The 12,500-nt window shown below is 43.5% G+C and overlaps 1 protein-coding gene across 3 annotated transcripts in view; it reads right to left on the reverse strand.

Moving 5' to 3' along the window:
- Positions 1 to 12,500, reverse strand: part of LOC145402058 (glutathione S-transferase 1-1-like) — a 138,085-nt gene that overhangs the window by 73,148 nt on the left and 52,437 nt on the right. Inside the window, exon 1 of one of the 3 annotated variants that reach the window (XM_080274157.1) lies at positions 7,003 to 7,041. The exons of 1 other annotated variant lie outside the window; for it this stretch is intronic. The gene's annotated coding sequence lies outside the window, so the exon portion shown is untranslated. Of the gene's footprint in view, positions 1 to 6,872; positions 6,978 to 7,002; positions 7,042 to 12,500 lie in introns of those variants that run through there. One more of the 3 variants, XM_080274159.1, reaches the window with a different exon arrangement.

Raw genomic sequence — 12,500 nt, forward strand, 5'->3', positions numbered from 1 at the left:
GTAATCCTACCGTCCTAAAAGTCAAGGAATTGGGGATCTCTTGTCAGGTTAGAAGGAACGCACTATAGATTGCCATAGAAAGCCCGATAAGGACGTCTGACTGCTATGTACGTTGCCATAGACGTTGACGTGTTGCCATCTAAAGGCCTTTTATTAACCCGATTGCCAAGATATGAGAGAGAGAGAGAGAGAGAGAGAGAGAGAGCAGAAAAAGGGAGGGAGGAAACTTAGATGAGTGAGGGAGAGTTTTTATCTCCCTCCTTCCCCTCTCCACTCCCCTCCCTCCCTCTCACCCCTTTACATGGCAATAATGACACCTTACATCCCTCCCACTCCTCCCCCTCCCCTCCCTCCCTCCCCCTACCTGGATCATATTTCCCTCCCTCTCTCCTCCCTACATAACTTCCTCCCTTCTTCCATTTTTTTATTCTCTCTCTCTCTCTCTCTCTCTCTCTCTCTCTCTCTCTCTCTCTCTCTCTCAAATTTGTAACTATCATTAACCAAAACATCAAAGGGACAACAAAATAATAATAATAATAATAATATTAATAATAATAACAACAACAATCGTACAATAGAAGTAGTATTAAAATGGAGGAGGAGGAGGAGGAGGAGAGAAAAGATGAAGAAACGAAGACCAGGAGGAAGAAGATAACGACCAAGGAGACGTAGAAAGAGAAAAACCAGGGAACAAAAACAAAAAAAGAAAAACCACGAAATTAAAACACACACACACACACACACACACACACACACACACACACACACACACACACTGACCTACTATATCACATTGACCCATCTTCCTTGTCATCTCCCCCCCCCCACTCATCAGTCAAGAAACTTCAAGATCCTTCTGCCAAAATTTGCCATGTTCCTGCCAGCACACACACACACACACACACACACACACACACACACACACACACACACACACACACTTGTCTTCTATTATATTACCTTGTGGGTTGTTAATTGCTTGTGCGTGATGATGATGATGATGATGATGATGATGATGATGATGATACTGGTGATAGTGGTGGTGGTGATTGATGATAATGGTGATATTGTGTTCAGAAGATAACAGGGATGACAATTAATAATAATAACAATAATAATAATAATAATAATAATAATCTCAAATATAAATAAAAATAAAACGTAAAAACAAGGAATATAACCAAGAACAATAAAAACAATAAAACCCTAAACAACAACAACAAATAATAATAATAATAATAATAATAATAATAATAATAATAATAATAATAATACCAAATTATTATTATTAATTAATGAGTATGGACAACCTTCAATCCCGCTGACAGCCAAATATAGACGAGAGAGAGAGAGAGAGAGAGAGAGAGAGAGCACCCCCACTCCCCATTAGCTCTTCCTGTGATGTGTTGTCTGAGTTTATTTCCTTAGATTGGGGAGGGGAGGGGAGGGGAGGGGAGGGAAAGAGGGGGAGGGGGAGGGAGAAAATAATACCAAGTGTGAATGGGGGTAACTGGGTCTGCGTGAGAGAGAGAGAGAGAGAGAGAGAGAGAGAGAGAGAGAGTAACTGAAATAACCAAATCTAAGAAACACACACACACACACACACACACACACACACACACACACACACACACACACACACACACCGATATATAACGAAGACAGCAAAATGAGCAAATTTTAATAAGAAAAACGTTGATAAAGAAAAAGAAAGAAAGTAAGTGAAGGAAGGAAGGAAGAAAAAACTGGGATGGATGGAGAAAGACATGGAGGGAGGGAGGGAGGAAAAAAAGTGAGAGAGGGAGGAAGGAAGGGAGAGGAAGAAGCCGTAGAGGGGAGGGGTGGAGAGGGAAAAATTAGGAGGAAGTAGGGGAGATGAGGGAAAAGGTGACACTGCATATGTATGAGAGAGAGAGAGAGAGAGAGAGAGAGAGAGAGAGAGAGAGAGAGAGAGAGAGTTATATTCTTAATACTATATGGATTTATTCAGAAAAAAGAACGAATTTTCATAGACCTATTTACACACCCACACACACACATACACACACACATTCACTTCCAATAAATCTTACAAACCCACACCTGTCTTTCAATACCTTATAACACTTCCAGGTATCACAAGCATCTTAGGTGACGTGAATTCATAAGTTTCACAAAATCAAAATACAACACTATTTCCCATTTTACCTGAAGCTCACAATTTATCAGATGTCGAGAGAAATTAGCTAAAAAAAATAAATAATAATAATAATAATAATAATACTTCAGCCTTCCTATATTTTCAAAACTATTAATTTCTTTCTGACTCAAATTCCTACAAAATATTAAACTTCTATTTATCTTTTTTTTTTTTTCCCCCATACAATTCCCTAGCTACAAAAACTTCCATACAACCGTCTCTTCAAACTCGCATATATATAATTTTCAGCCAACCATACCTTCAGGAAAATTGTGTTACTGAAATCTCCACTACTTTCTGGCTTTTTCAACTATAAACTCAAATTACTTTTTTTTTTTTTTTTTTTAGGCCTTCACTTCCCTCCACAATTTTTACTTTCCATACTTTTTCAACAACATAATTTTCTGAGTAATGTATATATGATTTTTTTTTTTAAATACGAATCTTTGTGGTAATTTTCTGGTTGCATGCACAATTTTCCTATTACAATTTTCTCAGACTTTGTATATTAATCAAATATTTAGAAGATTTTCAGATCAATTATTGTTCAGTTTCAAGTTATTTTCTATTTCACATATATAAGTTTTTAGAAATTTAAATATTCAGGTTTATTTAATTTTCCATATTATTATTATTATTATTATTATTATTATTATTATCTGGCGAGTATTTCAGAATTTAAATGTTTCAAGTTATTTACTATCTATCTACTGCCAGATGCCTTAATCCCGTAAGGGGTGGCCACAAACAAATAGCCTCCACGTAGCCCTATCCCCCGCCACTTCATTGCCCTGCTCCCAGCTCACTCTCCCCCCCTCTCTCATATACCTCTCCACTCCATCCCTCCATCTCAACCCTGGCCTTCATACAGACTTCCAGGGTAAACAAACGTATTAAGTATTTCCCAAACACGTAAATATTGAGGTTATTTAATTCTTCACAGTATATAAAATCAATCTCGCTTCAATATTCAATTCTAACTCTTCCTACCGTCACCAACCACCCTTCCTCTAAATTATTCTCAGAGGCAATATAAATGTCAAAGTTTTTCAATAATCTGTACACTTCCAACAAATATATATGTGAATTCTTGACCTTGGATTAATATTGACTGAGTTGTTCATACTTTTCCGCACCACAAAATTCACACACACTGAGGTGGTTTGGCCATGTGGAGGGATGGAGAGAGACTGACGAGGAGTGTATGAGTAAGGTGGTGGAGGGAGAGGGAGGGGGCGGCCGAGGATGAGATGGAGGGATGGAGTGGAGAAGTATACGAGGGAGGGAGGTGTGAGCTGGGAGGGCGGGGGACAGGGCGACATGAAGGCGATTTGTTTGTGGTCACCCCTTACGGGATTGAGGCGTCTGGCAATAGATAGATAGATAGAAAATTGGCACTTATTATACAGCATTATTTTTATGTATATTATGGATTTCCTGTATTTAATTACTTCAAACTATCTATCTATCTATCTATAGCCCGGCGCCCTAATCCCGCAAAGAGTGGCGGAAGACAAAACGCCTCGAAGTCACTCTGTCACCCACCATTTGACCGCCCTCTCCCCAACTCATTCCCCCCTCCCTCATATACCTCTTAACTCCATCCCTCCACCTCATCCTCGGTCTTCCCCTCCCTGCCTCCACTTCACCAACTTATATTATTTAAATTATTTGTTCTGGAAAATTAAAACTGTGGATAACTAAAAATAAAACACCTCTTGCTTGTTTGTTTGTGTCTGGCAGTCCTGACGTCTTTAAGATGGAGGAATTACTTCTGAAATTCTTAAGATGGTGCTTCTGACAGGGGGTAAATAAATGAGAGAGAGAGAGAGAGAGAGAGAGAGAGACAGAGAGAGAGAGAGAGAGAATGAGTGGGTATGTGTGTGTGTGTGTGTGTGTGTGTGTGTGTGTGTGTGTGTGAGAGAGAGAGAGAGAGAGAGAGAATGAATGTGTGTGTGTGTGTGTGTGTGTGTGTGTGTGTGTGTGTGTGTGTGAGAGAGAGAGAGAGAGAGAGAGAGAGAGAGAGAGAGAGAGAGAGAATGAGTGTGTGTGTGTGTGTGTGTGTGTGTGTGTGTGTGTGTGTGTGTGTAGCTTATTTCACTTAGCTCAATGGCAGTACTGCTATTTTTATACCTTTCCATAGCACTTCCTCGTGACTGGCACCACATTTTAATCGTGAATGGCTCAGATTCATTTTACGCCAGCATAAAGTGAAAGGAGTATAGGTACAGTCGCAGTCAAAAATTCCTTTACACTTCATGGGATTTTAATAATGATTGCAAACCACGCAGTTATTCGTAATGATTAACTAAGCGTCTTGCAGGAGTAAATATGGTTGAGATGGCTACTACTACTACTACCACTACTACTACAACAACTACTACTACCACTACAACAACAACAACAATTACTAATACTACTACTACTACTACCACCACCACCACCACCACCACTACAACTACTGCTAACTACTAGTACTACTGCTACTACTACTACCACCACCACTACAACTACCGCTAACTACTACCACCACCAGAACAACAACAACAACAACTACTACTACAACTACTACTACCACCACCACCACTACTACTATCATCATCATCACCAACAACACTTCACACACACAAACTTTTCAACACACCACCACCACACACATTTTTCCCCAACTTCAAAAAACAACACATAACCCAAAATTTCACTTATAATATTAACGTAAACTTTCTTCCAAAAAACCTGTGACTTTATGGATATTTGGCACGGTTGGTTGTGACTTCAGGAATTCGCGGTGATATTTTCCCAGATCGATAAAATATGTGAATTAGGGAAATGATTTAATCTGGACAGGGGTTTATGTGTTGAGGGAAGGAGTAGGAGGGAAGGTGACACGAAGGGAGAGAGAGAGGAAGGGAGACGAAGGTAGGAAGGTGGTTACGTCATGGAAGGAAAGGGAAAAGGGCATGGAAGGAAGGAAGGATGGAGTAAAGACATGGAAGGAAGAGGGAAGACGAAGGAAGGAAGGTGGTTACGCCATGAAAGGGAAGGAAAAGGGAGATGGAGGGAAGGAAGGATGGAGAAAGGAGATGTAAAGAAGGAAGGAAGGAGAAAGTAGAGATGGAAGGAAGGAATGATGGAGAAAGGAGGGAAGAAGGAGAAAGGAGATGGAAGGAAGGAAGGTGAAAGGAGAGATGGAAGGAAGGAAGGAGAAAGTAGAGATGGAAGGAAGGAATGATGGAGAAAGGAGGGAAGAAGGAGAAAGGAGAAGGAAGGAAGGAAGGTGAAAGGAGAGATGGAAGGAAGGAATGATGGAGAAAGGAGGGAAGAAGGAGAAAGGAGATGGAAGGAAGCAAAGAGGAGAGATGGAAGGAAGGATGGAAGAAAAGATTGAAAGAAAGTGGTGCAAAGTTATGAAGGGAAGGACAGGAGAAGGAAGCGAAGAAAGATAGTGAGGAGTTAATGCGGCAAAGGAAGGAAGGAGGGAAGGAAAGGATGAGAGAAAATGAAAAAATGAAAGAAGCTGATAAGAGTTTATAGGTAGGAAGAAAATGAAAGAAGGGGAGGATGATGAGGGATAAATATAAGGATTCTGAAAATGAGACAGAGAGAAAGAGAGAGAGAGAGGTAAATCCCTGAGAAAAGTGGAAGGAGAGTGAAAGTGAATTTAGTAACATGAATAAGTATGAAGGAAAGTAAAGGAAAGTGAAGAGTGAAAGTGACGACGTAACTGAGAATGACAGAGTGGGGAAAGTGAAGGACTGACGGAAAATAGTGTGAATGAATGAGGGAAAGTGAAGGAGTGAAGGAATATGAACGAAAGAGAAAGTGACAGAAAATGAATGAAATCTGAGTGACCAAAAGGGAAAGAGAAGGAACCGAAGTGAAGGAGGAAAGGAAACTAATAGTGAATGAAAGTGGTGATGGAATCTGAGGGAAAATGAAGAACAAGAAAATCCAAAGAAAAACAAGAAAAAACAAAGAAAAACAAGAAAAAACAGAAAAAGAAAAAAAACAAGAAAAAAAAAACGAAACCAAAGAAAAACGAAAAAACAAAAACAAAAACAAGAAAAAACAAAGAAAAACAAGAAAAAACAAAAAAACAAGATAAAGAAAAACAAGAAAACAAGAAAAAACAAAGAAAAACAAGGTAAAACGCGGAAAAACAAGGCAAATACAAAAACACAACTGAAGGAAAAGCAACAAGATGGAAAAGAGGAAAAAGGCTGAGTATGGAAGTTAAAATATGAAGAATAATGAAAGAAAACGAGGAAAAAAATGAAGGAAAACGAGGGGAGGTGAAGGACTATGAAGGAAAGTGAAGGATACTAAATATTTTAAAGGAAGACGAGACGAAGAACACCTGAAGAATGTGAGGGAGAATGAAGGAAGGTGAGGATGACCAGAAGGAAAAGGGAAATGAAAAAATGAAGGAAGGAAAGTGAAAGAGAAATCTGAATACGGAAGAGACTGTATAAAATAAATAATGAAGGCGAAGGGAAAGGAAAAAGGAAAAAAAAAGTGAATAATTTTGAAAGAGCAAAATTAATAAGATTTTTTTTTAGACGTGACGTTAAGAAGAGTTGAGGAAAAATCAGATGACAGCGGAATAGGACAAAAATCTCACTCTCTCTCTCTTTCTCTCTCCTGTGATCAAATGCAAGTTTAAAGCAAGTCTCACTCACTCACTTTCTCTCACCTGCATCAACGTGAGAGAGTGGTAATTATGGAAAATGAGCGAGAATTAAAGAAAACCTCTCTCACTTTCTCTAACCCGTGATAGTTGTGGAAAATGAGAGATAAAGAAAGCCTCTCTCATTTTCTCTAACCTGTAAGTGAGTTGGAGGTGGAGGAGTGTTCTCTGCGGTGGTGGAGGGAGTACTGGAACACTCCCTCCCTCCCTCTCTCTTTCTCTCTCTCACTCCTCCCCCTCCCTCCCTCCCTCTGGACACCCGCCAGCTCTCACCCTCCCTCTCTCCTTTCCTCCCTCACTCTTCATTCCATCTTTCTTCCCTCCTTCCCTCTCTCTCTCTTCTCCCCTCCCCCTATCTATCATTTCTCTCCCTCCCTCCCTCTCTTCTCTCCCTCCCTCCATCCTTCCCTCCTAACCTGCCTACCTCCTTCCTCTTCCCTCTCCTTTCCTTCCTTCCTCCTTCATTCCATCTTCCCTCCTTCCCTCCTTTCCTTCATCCTTCCCTCCTTCCACTTACTTCACTCTGTCTTCCTTCCCTCCCCTACCTACCTCTCTCTCTCTCTCTCTCTCTCTCTCTCTTACACACACACACACACACAACCTTCTTCCCTCCCTCCCTCCCTCCCTGCCTCCTCTCTCCTTTCGCATCCTAAAAGTGTTGGTGCGGGGGAGGGAGGGAGGGGGAGGGAGGGGGAGGGAAGGTGGACAGGCAAAGATGGATGGATAGATGGATAGATATAAGGACTGATGGATGGACAGATATTTAGACGGATGGATGGAGGGTAGGATGGTTGGATGGATGGATAGTAGGATGGATGGATGGATATATAAGAGTTGGTGGATAGATCGATGGATGGATGCACGTAGATGGATGGATGGATAGAAACAGATAGATGGATGGATGGATGGACAGGTATATGGAATGATGGAGGGACAAACAAAATACAGACAGACAGACAGACAGGTATGGCTGGATGGATGGATGAAGGGCTTACATGCTTCCGGGTGCACTGGATCAACACGTACATACCTGGGCGTACACACACACACACACACACACACACACACCTTTCTCCTTCCTCCTGAACCAAACACACCTTCGTCTCTCTCTCTCTCTCACGTCACCTGCATCCAACCACATACACATTCCCACCCTTACCCCTCTCTCTCTCGCTCTCTCTCTCTCTCACGTCATCTTCATCCCGCCGGCGCCAAATCTAATACTATTGGTAAAAATGGGGACCCTCAGACGAATTATTGCCTAGGTGTGTGTGTGTGTGTGTGTGTGTGTGTGTGTGTGTGTGAGTGTGTGTGTGTGATTGTGTGTGTGTGTGTAAGTATCTGGGTCTCGCTGGGTGTAGGTGTGTGGATGGGAGTGTAAGTGGGCGGTGGATGGGTGTGGGAAAAGGTGTGTGTGTGTGTGTGTGTGTGTGTGTGTGTGTGTGTGTGTGTGTGTGTGTGTGTGTGTGTGTGTGTGTGTGTGTGTGTGTGTGTGTGTGTGTGTGTGTGTGTGTGTGTGTGTGTACCCATGGGCCGGGGTTCAAATCCAGGCTGCGGCAAACATTAAATCAGTTTTGGTAATATGTCTTTGCAATTGCTAGCATATGTTTGCACCCTCCCTCACTCCCTCCCTCTCTCTCTCTCTCTCTCTCTCTCTCTCTCTCTCTCTCTCACACACACACACACACACACACACACGAGGGTGGGAGTAAATACAGGTGTGCACAGGTGTTTTGATGGGCTGTTTGGAGGGAAGGAAGAAAGGAAGGAAGAAAGGGAGGGAGGGAGGGAGGGAGGGAGGGAGGGAGGGAGGGAGGGAGGGAGGGAGGGAGGAAGAAAGGAAGGAAGGAAGAAAGGAAGGAAGGGAGGGAAGGAAGGAAGGAAGGGAGGGAGGGAGGGAAAAAGGAAGAAATGGAGGGAGGGAGGAAAGTAGGTAGGTTGGTAGGTAGGTTGGTAGGTAGGTAGGTAGTTAGATGACTGGTAAGTAGGAAGGCTTATTTAGGAATACAGACAGGTAAGCAAGCAGGAAGGTAGGTAGGTAATTCGGTAAGTAGACAGGTAGGTAGGTAGGAAGTAGGAATGAAGCTAAGGCAATTCAGACAGGCACAGACACAGACATAGATAGATAGATAGAAAGAGATAGATAGATAGATAGATAGATAGACAGACAGACAGACAGACAGACAGAGAGGTAAAACCGAGTTGACTAGTTCTGTAAGTAGGCAGGAAATGTAGTAGGTGAGTAGGTATGTGGGTAGATAAGTGGCTATTAAGTGGGTGGGTAAGTAGGCAGATAAGTAGATGGCAGGGTAAGTGGGTGCGTAAGTAGGTGCTTAAGTGGCAAGCTGAGATTTTAAGTAGTGGGTAAGTAGGTGGGTAACCGGATGAATAAGTAGGTAGGTAGGTTGGTAGGTAGGTAGGCAGGCAGGTAAGTAGGTAAGGTGGTGGTAGGTAGGTGGGTAAGTAGGTAAGGAGGTATGTAGGTAGGTAGGTGGGTAAGTAGGTAAGGAGGTATGTAGGTAGGTAAGTGGTAAGTAGGTAGGTAAGTGGTAAGTAGGTAGGTAGGTAGGTGGTAAGTAGGTAAGGAGGTGAGTAAGTAGCAGTTCACAGGTCACCCAAATGCCACTCCCCTTGTTAAGGAAGGCTCTCTCTCTCTCTCTCTCTTCGCCCACTCGACACTTAAGTGAAGGGAGGGAGGAGGAGGAGGGGAGGAGGGAGAGGGAGGGAGCGTGAGAAAACTGGAGAGAGAGAGAGAGAGAGAGATGAAGGAATAAAATGATGGAAATGAGAAGAATACTCGAAGGAAGGAAGGAAGGAAGGAAGGAACAAACAAACAAACAAAGGAAGGAAGGGAGGAAGGATTGAAGGAAGGAAGGGAGGAAGGATTGAAGGAAGGAAGGAAAGGGAAGGGAAGGAAAGAAAAGGAGGGAGAATGAGAGGGATGAAGAGGAATGGAGGGAGAAAGGGAGAAGTAGGGAGGGAGGGAGGGAGGGGAAAGGAGAGAGAGAGAGGGAGGGAGAGAGGGAGGGGAAGGGAGGAATTAAATAGACATCTACTGTATGTGAATGAGACAGACAGACAGACAAGGAGGGAGGGAGGGAGGAGAGAAGGAGGGAGGGCTTGAAACTTAGAGAGAGAGAGAGAGAGAGAGAGAGAGAGAGAGAGAGAGAGAGTAAATACAAATGAATGAGAGAGAGACAGGGAGAGAAGAGAAGAAAAACAGAAGAGGGAGGGGAAAGACTCAGAAGAGGGAGGGAGGGGGAAGACTCAGAAGAGGGAGGGAGGGGGAAGACTCAGAAGAGGGAGGGAGGGAGGGAAGAGGATGAGGTAAGAAATTAAATAAGAAAGTGAATGACGGTGGGAGGGAGGAAGAGGGAGGGGAGGGAGGGAGGAAGGGGGAGGGGAGGGAGGGAGAGGGGAGAGAAGGAAGGATGGTGATAAACTAGAGAGGAGGAGAAATGAATTAAACAAGCAAATGAGAGAGAGAGAGAGAGAGAGAGAGAGAGAGAGAGAGAGAGAGAGAGAGAGAAGGAAATGAGAAAGAAACAGTGGAAAGAACATAGGCAGAATGTGTGTGTGTGTGTGTGTGTGTGTGTGTGTGTGTGTGTGTGTGTGTGTGTGTGTGTGTGTGTGTGTGTGTGTGAGAGAGAGAGAGAGAGAGAGAGAGAGGGGGGGAAACGAGAAAGAAACAAAGAAGAGGGGGGGTGAGATGTGTAAGAAAATAAACAAAATGAGAGAGAGCGAGAGAGAGAGAGAAAGAGAGAGAGAGAGAGAACAAGGAGAGGTCTGTCTAGAGAGGGTCTGGCTGGCTACTGATAGATTGGCCTTATCTATCCACACACTCTGTTTTATCTATCGGGCCGTCCCTCACACCCTCTCCATCATACCGCTCCTTCTCCTTTATCTATCTCCTCCAACGCTTCTCTCCATCTGTTCTCTCCTCTCTCCATCCTTTCCTCCATCCCTCGTCCACTATCTCCATCTCTGTTCTCCTCTCTCCATCCTTTCCTCCATCCCTCTCCCTCCAACTCTATCCTCCCTCCATCTTCTGTCTTTCTCTCCCTCTCTTCCATCAATTCTCTCTCTCCTCTTCCTTCCTTGTCCTTCACTCTTTCATCTTTTCTCTCCATCTTCCATCATTCCTTCTACTTCTTCTATTCTCTCCCTTTTACACTCTCTCTCTCTCTCTCATCCTTCCTTCTATTTCTTGCTATCTCCCCAGTACAGCTCTCTCTCTCTCTCTCTCTCTCTCTCTAATCACCCCCCGTCACCACCACGTCAATCATCAACTCCACCACACTATCATCAACCTCATCATCAATTTCTTTCTTTCTTCACCAAATTTATCTTCATTTTTTTATATAATTGGCAATATAAAATTCTTCACTTTCTTACACAATCATCAATTATCCGCAATCTCTCTCTCTCTCTCTCTCTCTCTATCTGTCTCTATGTTGCCCACCTTGGCTTTATCTATCTATCACTTATCAGCCTCTATCTCTCTAAGTGTCTATCTATCCATGTCTGTCTACCTTACCTTTCTCTCTCTCTCTCTCTCTCTCCCTCCCTATCTCTATGTCTGTCTACCTTAGCTCTCTCTCTCTACCTACCTACCTACCTATATATGTCTGTCTACTTTAGCTTCCTCTCTCTCTCTCTCTCACACCTAACCGTTCAGGACTGCAGGTATCAGTTCTTAATCAAATAAAACAAGAAGCGGTGCCAAGGCAGCAAACCCGTCCCCGGCAGTCATTTTAGTGCTGACGAATAAACACAACAGGATATCTGGTCAACGGTGTCACATCAGATTTTGAGTAAATCATGTGAAAACTGACGATTTTATGCCCATTTGAAATTTTAGGCCCGACCCACCTGCCATTAACTCCCCTGAGGTAATGAGGCAAGTTATACGATGCAGATCTGAAAGATACACCTTTAGGTTTGGGTTTCCTGTCGATATGGCGAATTTGAAAGGAGTTATGGCGAGAAAACGATTTTTTTCCGTCCCCCCCCCCTTTTTTTTACATTTGGGCCTACAGCCTGGGCCTGGGCCAAATTAGGCCCAAAATTTAATCCGGTGATCAGAGGTCATAGCCCATAGCCTAATCCCTTAGTTAAAATCGCACCAGCAGTTTTCACGTTAAGTTGTTAGCAGACAGACAGAAAGACAGATAGACAGACAACAGACAGATAGACAAACAGACAAACCGAGTGAGAACAATACCCGTCCCCGAGCCCCTCTGGGACGGGGACGGGTAATAATAAGACTATCAACCGTTTAGACCTCGCAAATATCCAACTTCCGCCTTCATTCACAAACAACCTTCCTCTCTATTTACATCAACTTTCTTCCTTATTCCACCTACCTCTCTCCCCTCCCCCGCCACCTGCCTTCTTCCTCCTCCTCTCCCCTCCCCCTCCTCTTCACCCACTTCTTCCCCTCGCCCTGCTTTCTTCCCCTACCTCTTGCTCTTCACCCCCTCTTTCCCCTTCCCCCTGCTTTATTTCCCCCAATCCCCCTCCTCCCCCCCGCCATCTTCTCCCACCCCCTTCACCCATCTCTCCTTCCTCCCTTCCTCTTCTTCCCCCTTTCCTTCTTTCCTCCCCCCCTCCCCACCTCATCTTCATCCATCT

The sequence above is a fragment of the Coenobita brevimanus genome, chromosome 57 (assembly GCF_032717465.1).
Source record: "Coenobita brevimanus isolate Jiangsu-jjx chromosome 57, ASM3271746v2, whole genome shotgun sequence".
NCBI classification, from domain to species: Eukaryota; Metazoa; Arthropoda; class Malacostraca; order Decapoda; family Coenobitidae; genus Coenobita; species Coenobita brevimanus.